Genomic DNA, 12,151 nt, shown 5'->3' on the forward strand with positions numbered 1-12,151 from the left:
TGTGGTGGCGCACCCTGTAATTCCAGCTACTCAGGAGGCTGAGGCAGGAGAAGCTGGAACGCAGGAGGAGAGATTGCAGTGAGCTGAGATCATATAACACTGCACGTCTAGTCCTGGTGCAGAGTGACTCCATCTCAAAAAAAAATAAAGTAATAAATAAATAAAATAATTGAAAGGCAAGGAGAATCTAAATATCTTATGAATATTTAGGCACCTGAATCAAGGATGTTATTGTAAGTATATAAATACATATTGGATTTTACACACACCACCAGCTATTAAAAAGTAAAATATCGGCGGGCGTCGTGGCTCAAGCCTGTAATCAGCACTTTGGGAGGCCAGACGGTGGATCACGGGCGTCAGGAGCTCGAGACCATCCTGGCTAACATGATGAAACCCCGTCTCTACTAAAACATAACAAAAACTAGCCAGGCGACGTGGCGGGCGCCTGTAGTCCCCAGCTGCTTGTGGGAGGTCTGAGGCAAGGAGAATGGCGTAACACAGGAGCCGAGCTTGCAGTGAGCTGAGACCCGGCCACTGCACTCCCAGCCTGGCGACCAGAGCAGACTCCGTCTCAAAAAAAAAAAAAAAAAGTTAAAATATCTCTGTAGTCTTTTTCATTTTAGTTTTAATTTTTTTTTTAGAGACAGATTCTCACTCTGTTGCACAGGCTGAAGTGAGTGGCACGATCGTAGCTCACTGCAACCCCTGAACTCCTGGACTTAAGGGATCCTCCCACTTCAGCTAGTAGCGGGGACTATAGGCATGTGTCACCTCACCCAACTAAATTTTTTTATTTTTTGTAGAGACAAGGCCTTGCTATGTTGGCCAGGCTGTTCTTGAACTGGTCTCAAGAGATCCTTCCGCCTTAGCCTCCCAAAGTGTGGGGATTACAGGCTTAAACCACCCAGTCAGGCCTATAGTATATTTTACATTGATTACATGTTGAGATAGATATATTGGGTTAAATGAATATATTATGAAAATTAATTTCCCTCATTCCTTTGCACTTTTTAAAATGTAGCTACTAAGGCCAGGCACGATGGCTCATACCTGTAAACCCAGCACTTTGGGAGGCCGAGGCAGGTGGATCGCTTGAGACCAGGAGTTCGAGACCAGCGTGGGCAACATGGAGAAACCCTGTCTCTACTGAAATTACAAAAATTAGCCAAGCATGGAGGTGCGTGCTTGTAACCCCAGCTATTTGGGAAGCTGAGGCATGAGAATTGCTTGAATGCGGGAGGTGGAGGCTGCAGTGAGCCAAGATTGTGCGTCTGCACTCCAGCCTGGGTGACAGAGCGAGATTCTGACTCAAAAAATAAAATAAAATAAAATAAAATGTAGCTACTATAAACTTTTAAATTACATATGTGGCTTGCATTATATTTCTATTTGACAACACTATTGTAGATGGAGTTGAGCTGGACACATTCGATTAATAATAGAAGACTACATAAAGACTAGTTATTTGGGGAAGGTTGGGAGGCCAATGAAGGATGGATATTCCCCACTTCACCCCAGCCCGGGCCTTGCCCCTTGGTAGGAATGTTACCTTGGACAGCCCCACAGCCTTGAGTATGAGATCAGGGCTTCTGATGGCAAATGAAAAACCTTGGTCTGGGTCCTCATCCTGGCCATGCCCTTTACTTGCTGTGTGTGTGACCTTGGGCACTTCTCTTTGCTGAACCTGAGCCTTTCATCTGCAAACTGAGACTAATGGTGGTTGAGGGGATGGCCTGAGAAATAATCTGAGTGAGTATTTAGAACAGTGCCTGGCATGCCCAAGCAGTCAAATATTTGCTGTTTGGTGGTTGCTACTATTGTTAGTGTGGGGGCTGTTGCCACGACAGTACTGTTGCATCCAGCAGCTCATATTCAGTTATTCCATGTGTCTCAAGGGACATTGGCCAGAGGGGAAGAAGTTAAAATAGCTTGAGGGTGGGGGTTGGGATGGGGATTTGTATGATACCTCATCTCATACCTTTGTATGATACCTCAAGAGATTGCTTGGTTTTCGGGTAGCTCCTTGGATATTCCTTTCTGCAAGTGATCAGGGAAAGATAAATTCCCATTTTACAGATGAAGAAACTGAGGCCTGTGAAGGGAAAGTGACCTGGCTACACAGCCGGAACCTGAATGCAGGACATCCTGCCCCTGTCATGGTGGTATTGGTGTCAGCTGATGCCACCATTCGAGGTTGTAGGAGCAGCGCCTGACCAGAAATCCGGACCTTGTAAGGAATAGTTATTATTAGTCTTCTGTAACTGGAAAGGATCTTGACATTGTTTAGTACAATAGTCTCATTCTGAAGTCGAAGAAACAGAGATGAGAAAGATAGATAGAGAGAGAGAGAGAGAGAGAGAGAGAGAGAGAGCGAGAGAGAAACTGCTGATCACATAGCAAGTTGGTGGCCAAGCTGGAACTGATTCTGTTTGCTTAGATCCAACCTTCAGCTCAGCCCCAGCAGGATGGACGGCCCTGCTTGTCAGCGCCCTTCTCTCCTGCCCAGTCCCCAGAGAGGGCTTCTGAGAAAGAGGCTTTTGTTTCATCAGCTCCTCCTGGTTTCCTCTCAAGGTAGCTGCACACACATGCACACACACACACTCACACCCATTGGCCCCAGTTTGCATTTGTTACACACACACACTCTCACATCCCATTGGCCTCAGTTTGCATTACACACACACACACATACACACACACACACACACACACACACACACCCCATTGGCCTCAATTTGCATTTGTCCCTATTCCAGGTTTAAAGGGCCCTGAAATTTGAAGCCTATCCACACATACCTACTTTCTGGGTATCCCCGGAAAGACCATGAGCTTTTACATCAAGGATGCCTGAGTTCAAATCCTTCTTCTATCTCTGATTCTCTCTGTGACCTTGGGCAAGTCACTTGTTCTTTTTTTGACCTCAACTTCCTCATCTGAAAAGCAGGAACAGGAATGGTATATGTATAACCTAGTGGTTTAGCTGGGCTCCAGATCCCAGCCGCCAGTGTAGGGGTCTCAGCTCTGCTACTTACTCACTGCCTCGTCTTCAGTGAGTCATTTCATCCTTCTAGGTCTCAGTTTCCCCATCTTTGAATGGCACTGCTACCTCTTGGACAGTTGTGATAAGGCACCTTGCTGAGCTGTTCACAGGTGTCATCTCATTTAGTCCCCGCTATTAGCCCTGGAAGCAGACACTATTATTCCTATTTTCCAAATGAGGAAGTAAAATGACTTGCCCTGGGCCACATAGCTAGTAAGTGTTAGAACCAGAATTCAAACCAGGTCTGAGTGACTCCAGGGCCTAAGCTCATAAACCGCTGTACGTTCTTCCTGTTCACCTGATTTTCATATTCTACATGAAGTAGGAACACCTCATCCCACCTGGAGACTGACTGTTCTGAGTGTGTGAGTCCAGGGTGCCTGTAGCTTCTCCCTCCAAGTCTCCTGCTCCATTGCATACTAAGCCTGACCTGTGGTTGGAGCTCAAAGAGGATTGAAAATGTACTTATATACTCTGAGTGAATTACACCAGAATAGGGTGTGAATGCTAAAAAGACCCCGAGGGAGGCCGGGCATAGTAGCTCATGCCTGTAATCCTAGCACTTTGGGAGGCCAAGGTGGGTGGATCACTTGAGGTCAGGAGTTTGAAACCAGCTTGACCAACATGGTGAAACCTTGTCTCTACTAAAAATACAAAAAAATTAGCCAGGCATGGTGGCGCATGCCTGTAATCCCAGCTACTTGGAAGGCTGAGACAGGAGAGTTGTTTGAACCTGGTATACGGAGGTTGCAGTGAGCCAAGGTCGCGCCATTGCACTCCAGCCTGGGCAACAGAGCGAGACTCCGTCTCAAAAAAAAAAAAAAAGGAAAGACCCCAAGGGATCACTGATTCCAACCATATTTATTTCACAGACAGGGAGACTAAGGCGAGGAAAGGCCAAGTGGACAGCAGGGGGTATAACCATGGCACCTGAGGAGGAACCTGGAGATTGGGGCCCCCACTCTCCTTCCTCCCCATACATCTAGTCCACCAGCAAGTTCTGGGGATACCACCTCTTTTTTTTTTTGAGACGGAGTCTCGCTCTGTTGCCCAGGCTGGAGTGCAGTGGCCGGATTTCAGCTTGCTGCAAGCTCCGCCTCCTGGGTTTATGCCATTCTCCTGCCTCAGCCTCTCGAGTAGCTGGGACTACAGGCGCCCGCCACCTCGCCCGGCTAGTTTTTTTTTTTTTTTTTGTATTTTTTAGTAGAGACGGGGTTTCACCATATTAGGCAGGATGGTCTGGATCTCCTGACCTCGTGATCCGCCCGTCTCGGCCTCCCAAAGTGCTGGGATTACAGGCTTGAGCCACTGCGCCCGGCCGGATACCACCTCTTAAATACCTCTTGAGTCCGTCCGCCTCTTTCTATCTCTTCTGCAACCACCCTAGCCTAGGCCCTCGTCATATCTCCCCTGGATAATCACAACAACCTCCTAACTGGTGTTCCTACAGCTTCCCCTGCCCCTCTTCCATCCAGCCTCTACCCTGCAAGCCAGTGGTTTCTCTTTGCTCTTACAATAAAGAGCGAATCTTCACCTTGGCCTCCAAACTCCTTCGCTGCCTGGCCCCTGCCGCCGCTTCAGGTGCATATTTGTTACTTTCTATTTTGCTTTCTGCCTTGTCACAAGGCCTTTTTGTTTAACAGGTTCAGCAACTTCCCTAAGGTGCCTCAGAGAGTCAAATGCCAGCCTCTCAATTTCCAGCACATGCTGGGCTCATGAACTCCTGTTCTGAGGAGCTAACGCTGTTTCCTCTCTCTAGGTGCCTGACTGACAGAAGTTCTTGCCCCTGGGGAGCTGGTGTGGACAGAAGAGGGGTGAGTGTTCTAGAGGCATAGCCTTATTATTCTCCTGCTGAGGTTGGACAAAGAGGTTTTCTAGGCCCTTGGGCTCTCAATTTTGACATATTTGACTGCTGGGGAAGTGTGAGGCTTTGTCTAGGCCACCTGTTTCTGGTGGCATTGAAAACGGGGGCAGTGCTGGGGGCCCTCCCTGGTTTTGGCTTGTTTTGGGGTAGGGACTGAAATGCATATTCATCAAGCTCTGTATTCAACAACAGGCTTTGCCTCTATTGCTCATCCATGCCACCGTGGCTGGTGAAGGACGGTGCTGGGCCTGGAAGCTGGCCCCATGGCCCTTGCCTGCCTTTGCTTCACCACTCCTAGGTCGTAGACTAGATTCAGGAGAGAGTGTTTTCATCCTGGCCCTGCCCGTTGACTACTATATGACCTTCCTTTCTATTGGCCTCAGGGTTGCATCAACATTGTTGGGTCAGGGGATAGGGGAAAGTAGGGTCAGACTAAATGATTTGTTTTCAAACTTTCCAGAGGGAACTCTCCTTTTCCATTGCACCCCAAAGAATCTCAATGTACAAAACAGCTAAAGGGGTTGCAGTGTGTGTTGGAATTGGCATGGGGTTGGCCAATTCGTCAACCCCAGAAGCCCCAGACAATGCAACTGACCTTTTCTTGGCTTTATGGAAGACACTTTGGAAACCACTGACCTGGGGCGTGTCAAAGCTTCTTCCCAGCTTGGAGGTGCTGTGACTCTGGCAGGGCGAGGGAGTAGAGAGGGAACTCAGCCAATGGAGTTACATTGATTGGGAAATTTCGAAGTAACATGCAAATGTCACTGTGATGTTACTAGTAAGGCACAACTGCCAGGGCTGTGATGTTACCATCCTGGAGTCCTCTGGTTTTTAATTTTGGTTCGATGTGAAGTATCTTTGTACCCCTAGGGAAACTTCCCATTTGTGTGTGTGTGTGTGTGTGTACACATGTGTGTGCACCTGTAGGGAGCAGGAACTATGGGGAATGAAGTGTGGCCGAGCCAGGCTGGGACAGGTAGAATGAATGGTGGGCAGAGCTGGGAGCATGTTGCTCCTGGGGGTGGTGGGGGTAGGGGGTGGCTTTAGCTCAGTTAAAAGGAGCGATTTGGCTCCTTCCTACAGGGGCCCCATGGAGATCTCTGGGCAGGAAGCACCGGGAACAAGGAATCCTCTGTCCGCAGCCACAGCACAGCCAGGACAGAGGAGGTGGATTAGGAGTTCCTGGGAGGGAGCCTGCCCAGCCTTTCCCTGACATTTGGGCAAACTTGTGGGGAGATGCGGAGCTCAAGGTATGTGCGCATAGGGAAGGTGGGGCTCCGTTAAGGGGAGGTTGAGATCAGCTCATGCATTTATTCCACACATTCCTCAAGCTTCCTGAAGCCTTTCAAGGAGCCAAGCTCAGAGGCAGACAATTCTGTAGGAGTCAGAGCCAAGAAAGATGAGACTCTAGGTATTAACCACCATCAGTTTACTGAAGGAGGCAGGAAATGTGAGAGATAATAGACTTTCACAGGCAGCTGGGTGCAGTCGGAGCTATTTGGCCTGTGTGTCTAGAGCCCTACATTCAAATTCTTGCTCTACAGTAATGGTCTCATGACTTCCTCTTTCTGAGCCCTCGTTTCTCCTTCCATAGAATTCAGATGAACACATCAGCCCTAGCTACTTCTCAATGCTTTGCTAAGTGTCAATTAGAATGGAGTTTTTCAAATCTTTTTGGACAGCAGAAACCCAATACTGTAAGCATTTATAGCAGAACTTGTCTGGTTCTAGGGCAGTTTACCCAGAATTTTGCCCTCCTCATGGCTCTTAGTTTCCTGTGTGCTTTTGGAGATACCTCTGCAAATTCCCAGGGCTCTAGGAAGCAGGGTCTAAAGACACTGGGTCAGGGTATTCTTGAGAACATGCTTTGAAAACTGCCCACTGCAACCCAGATGATAGGGGTGGTGCCACGTACACAAGAGTCGTTATAATACTGGCTTCTGCTTGGTCCTTCCCGTGGCCAGCACTGACCTTATCTTAGTTAGGGTCTATACAATTGGGCATGGCTTTTTTCCAGAAACCAGTGACAAAAACTCAACTCAAAGTGGCTTTAAACCAAAAAACGACTTCAATGGATCCTGGGGCAGTTCATGGGTCTGAAGAATGAGGAATCAGGTTGACACTCTCTCTGCCATCACTGTTTATCTGTCCCTTTTAAGCTGTCCTTTGCCCCAGCTTAGCAATCCAAACAGAAAAGGGAGACTCTTTTTCTTCTAGAATCTGTATGTCAATCCAAGGGAAGGACTCTGAGTGTTTCAGTCACTGTTGCTGGGAGGATAGGAATATTCTGAGTGGCCAGGTATGGGTCAGGTGCCTACCCATGTAGCTAATGTAGGGGCACAGCTAGCACCAGACATAGGGGGAGTAGAAGACTGTTGGCAGACCATGAGAACATGCTAGGATATTAGTGGAACCCTAGGTTGTAACAGCTCATAGGCCTGCAAGGGGCTGTAACTCCCCTCTTCAGTTATAGTAATGCAAATGCCAACAATAATAACAATAGCGAATGTGCATTGAATTACTCTCTCTGTGCCAGGCATGTTCTATTGCTTTATGTGTATTCTTTCATTTAACTCTCATGACAGTCTTTGGGTAGGTCCTATTATTACTATTATTTCCCCATATTATCGATGAGGAAACTGAGGCCCTGTTAAGTTAAGGCCACACTTTGAGTAAGTAAGGGAGCTGGGTTTCAAGCCCAAGGTGTCTGGCTTCAGAGACCATGCTCTGACTACTGCATCTCCAGCCTCTGTTTAGTAGGCCAAGTGGCCATCTTGCTTTTGCTTGTATGCACGGAGCTCATGACCTACAGAGGCAGCCCAGGCCCAGGTTGCACTGCTCTGCCTGTTGAAAAGGGCTTCCCTACGCAGTGCACATGTCTACCTCCGTACAAATCCATCCAGACAGCATATGGCTCTGTGTTAGGTGTTTTAGGAGATATCAAGAAAAAAATCATCCATGAACCTGCCTGAACGGTCACCATCACAATAAGTCACATTACTGACATTGTGCCAGGCTCCATGCTGAACTCTTTATGTGCATTATCTCATTTAATTGCAACAGCAGGCCAGGTGCAGTGGCTCACACCTGTAATCCCAACACTTTGGGAGGCCGAAGTGGGTGGATCAATTGAGGTCGGGAGTTTGAGACCAGCCTGACCAACATGGTGAAACCCCATTTCTACTAAAAATACAAAAATTAGCCAGGCGTGGTGGTGCATGCCTGTAATCCCAGCCATTTGGGAGGCTGAGACAGGAGAATCACTTGAACTCAGGAGGTGGAGGTTGCAGTGAGCTGCGATCGTATGACTGCATTCCAGCCTGGGCGACAGAACAAGACTGTCTCAAAAATATAATAATAATAATAATTGCAACAACAACTCCAGAGAGTAGGTTCTGTTATTGTCCCCATTTTCCAGGGGAAACTGAGGCTCAGAGGGAATAAGTGACTAAGAAACTACAAAACTGGTATTTGAGTTCAGGTCTGCCTAGCTCCAGAGCCTGTACTAGAACCCACTGCAGTCAGCTGTGTCCCCTGGGGGGGGATACATGTGTGCAGATGTGATTGTGACACAGTCAGCATGCAAATTGCCACTGAGAGGGACAGGAAAAATGCAACTGAAGATCAGAGGACAGAGGTGAGGGAAAGGGGGAGAAGGGGACATTTGATCTAAGTTGAAGGGAACTAGGATTTGGACATTCAATTCAGGGAGGGATCTCTAGGAAGGGTTGGAAGAGAGAAGCAGGGGTAGTGAAGCTTGGGGAGAATGAAAGAGCTGAGGTGGGGGTGAGGATGGGGGGTGTTGTGGCCAGCTGTGTTTTCAGGCCCCACAGAAGGTGCCTCCTTCTTCCAGACTGTTCTCTTCATAGATGTGAAGAGGGTTGATCTTCTCCAGGAGAGCTCAACACAGGTGCTCAGTTCCTTCCTTTCCTCCTGATGTGAGGTGGACAGGCCCTATCTGGAGGGTAGACAAGGCACCTGGGCACCAACAGCTGTCAGTGCTTCATTCCCTTCTTCCTGGTGGTGAATGGAGGGAAGAATGGTCCATTCTCCAGGGATCAGCACTTTCTCCAGACAGCACAGTGCTCCAGGCACCAGAATGGCTGGACTAGCCATTCAGGAGGGTTCTCCATATCCTCCCTGGATAACAGGCTGAAGCACATGCCTCTCACCCATGGAGGGGCTCCTTTCTCCTGTGCCCTCCCTTAGCTAATCTCATCCATTTGTCAGAAGGTGGATAATGCCCCCCAGAGGCCTGGGCTCTGTTCCTAAAGTGCCTTTGGATTTTTCTCCAAACAACACAGGTGGGAAATTGGGAGAAGAGTATGATGTAGTGCTAGGAGCTCTCTTGGTTTCAAAGGGTAGAATAGCAGTTATTTTTCCTGAGCTGGATTCACAGTGAGTCAGGGGTTTTATCATCCCATTTTGCAGATGAGGAAGTTGAGGCTCAGAGGAGGAAAATGATGCAAATGCAGTTGTCACATGAAATGTGAATGATTGTGCCTTTGTCTCCTGAAGGAAGGACATAAACCTAGAGACTCAACATGGAAAACTGCCCCTTCCCTCCCCTGCTCTTGCCCATCAATTCCTCCTCCTGTGGCAGTGGCTCTGAAATGCTGACTCTGGCTACCCTGGCTGCTCTCCATCCTCTCCTCTACATGGTAACAGATCATTCCTCCTGGATTGCTGCCTGCCTGAGAACTAGAGGGGTGTCTCTGGGGGACCCAGGCCTCAGGAATGTTGCCCACGTAAGGTCCAGACATCCATTATTTCTTCTGTGACTCTTATGGTCTCTGGAGTCCCTGGATTTCTCCAATCCTTCTTGAAGGAATTCTAGCATTTCTGTAATGGGAAAAGAGGCAGAGAAGGACAGAAGAATTCTTTCATTAGGATCCTTCAACCCCATGGCCCTTATCACCTGGCTCACACTAGAACTAGAATCAAAGTCCTTTATATTTTTTTCTACAAAGGGCTTTTATTTGTTTGTTTGTTTTGTTTTGTTTTTTTTAGGGCTTTTCAATTTTCATCTCATCTGATTTTCCTTGTAATCCTGAGAAATAAGGCAGGAAGGGTATAATTATCCCATTTTGTGGGTGGGTTAACTGAGGCTCAGAGAAGGTAAGTGACTTCTCCAAGGTTGCATAAAAGATAGTGGCAGAGCAGGGCTAGAAGATAGAAGCCAGTGTCCAGGAATCCTGACCTTCTCAGTGCCCAGTGCTAACAACTACTGGGACAGCCTGTGGCTGGGCTCTTAGTCCCTCTCCACCTCCATCCAGGACTCCCTCTCTGGTTCAGCCCAGTGTGGGGGAGGGGTCATGTCCCCAGTTTGGACCTTCCCAGGCTTCCTAAGGCCTCCAGAGTAAAGCCTCACTCACCAGTTCTGTATCTGAGAGTTCCCCAAATTCAGCCCCAACCTACGACTCTTGCCAATCTCAGCTAACATAACAGGCTAGTCTTTTCCTTCTGACAAGATGGACAAGATTAGTCATTTGTTAGGGGGCATCCCTCTGTGGGATGTTGGAGGAATGGGTTTCAGCCTGCTTGCTGCTCAGGAGTAGACAGGGAAACTGAGGCAAGTGTCAGCACAATCACTACGTTCAGGACAGCTTAGAGAGGCAAGGCTAGGAAAAGACTTGGACTCGACTAATATGATGGGCCTTTCCCTAGGAAAATCTACTGCTTTGTTTCATTAAATGAAACACAGATGGCGCATGCCTATAATCCCAGCTACTTCAGAGGCTGAGGCAGGAGAATTGCTTGAACTGGGACCTGGGAGGTAGAGGTTGCAGTGAGCCAAGATCAAGCCACTGCACTTCAGCCTGGACTACAAGAGCAAGACTCCATCTCAAAACAAACAAACAAACAAACAAACAAACAAAAAACACAGAGTGTACTGAGTGCCTATCTTTTGCTCTACTTCTATCCCAGAGAAATTCTTCCAAGGGGCACCCTGAGCTTTATCAGAAAAGTAGCACCCAGGCCAAACCAGAACCAGAGACCCAGGTTCTTAAGGAGCATTGGAGATTATAGCTCAGCACTTGCCAGAACAACTGGGATTCTGGAATTACTGATGATGACTGCACAACTCCATATGTAAATATACTCAAGAGGAGTGAATTGTGTGCTGTAAAGTGGTACATTTTATGGCATATGAATTATATCTCAATTTTTTTAAAAAAAGAATACCTGGGATTATATTAGAGCATGCCCTGCATTTGTAGGTGCTTAATAGATATTTGTTGAATGAATGCATTAATGAGTATAACATGTATTTATTCATTTTACTTAAAATTTTTTTTTGATATAAGAACATCTTATAAAGTACATTTGTTTGATCCTCACAGCAGCTGTGAGGAGGAGGCAAGGCAAGAATAATGATCCCCATTTAACAGATTAAGAAACAGAGGCCTGGAAAGATTAAATGACTTACCCAGGGCAATTGAATTAAAGTTTTAGAGAGTTGAAATAAGTTTTTATGCTATCTCCTCCAGCCCCTGATTCCTTAAGCAAACCTTAACCAAGCACTTCTATAATTGAGCTATCCCTGAGGATGCTGAGATACTGATATCGACGTGCCAAGACCTCTCTCATTCTCAGTAGTCAAGAGGGAGACTCAGATGAAGAACCAAGCCCTGACAATATGTTGTGATTAGTACTGAAGGGAGGTGGGCTCAGGGGCTGCAATGCCTGAAGGGGCTCTGACCAGCCCTGGGGATAGCAGGGCGACTGCCCTGGAGTCTGACAACTGACTGGACCAGGAAGGATCAGAAAGATGGCCAAAAGAAAGGGCAAGGTGTGGCCGGGTGTGGTGGCTCATGCCTGTAATCCCAGGACTTTGGGAGGCTGAGGTGGGCAGATCGCTGGAGGTCAGTAGTTGGAGAACAGCCTGGCCAAGATGTGAAACCCCATCTCCACTAAAAATACAAAAATTAGCCAGGCATGGTGGTGCATGCTTGTAATCCCAGCTACTTGGGAGGCTGAGGCAGGAGAATCGCTTGAACCTGGGAGGGTTGCAGAGTCGAGATTGAGCCACTGCACTCCAGCCTGGGTGACAGAGCGAGACTCCATCTTGAAAGAAAGTAAGAAAGAAGGAAGAGAAGGGGAGGGAAGGGAAGGGGAGGAGAGGGGAGGGGGAGGAGGAAGGGGAAGGGAAAGGAAGGAAAAGGAAAAACCAGTCACCAGGTCTGGACAGGAAAATGGCCCTGCACAGTGTCTGCCTGTCTGCCAGTGGCAATACATTCTGA

The 12,151-nt window shown here is 47.8% G+C and overlaps 1 protein-coding gene across 1 annotated transcript in view; it reads left to right on the top strand.

Annotated features, from left to right (window-relative positions):
* Window positions 1–12,151, top strand: part of EPB41L1 (erythrocyte membrane protein band 4.1 like 1) — a 140,890-nt gene that overhangs the window by 14,879 nt on the left and 113,860 nt on the right. The window contains exon 2 of the mRNA XM_017863529.1: window positions 4,803–4,857. The gene's annotated coding sequence lies outside the window, so the exon portion shown is untranslated. The remainder of the gene's footprint in view (window positions 1–4,802; window positions 4,858–12,151) is intronic.

This window comes from Rhinopithecus bieti, unplaced genomic scaffold (assembly GCF_001698545.2).
Source record: "Rhinopithecus bieti isolate Rb0 unplaced genomic scaffold, ASM169854v2 scaffold_71387, whole genome shotgun sequence".
Classification (NCBI taxonomy): Eukaryota; Metazoa; Chordata; class Mammalia; order Primates; family Cercopithecidae; genus Rhinopithecus; species Rhinopithecus bieti.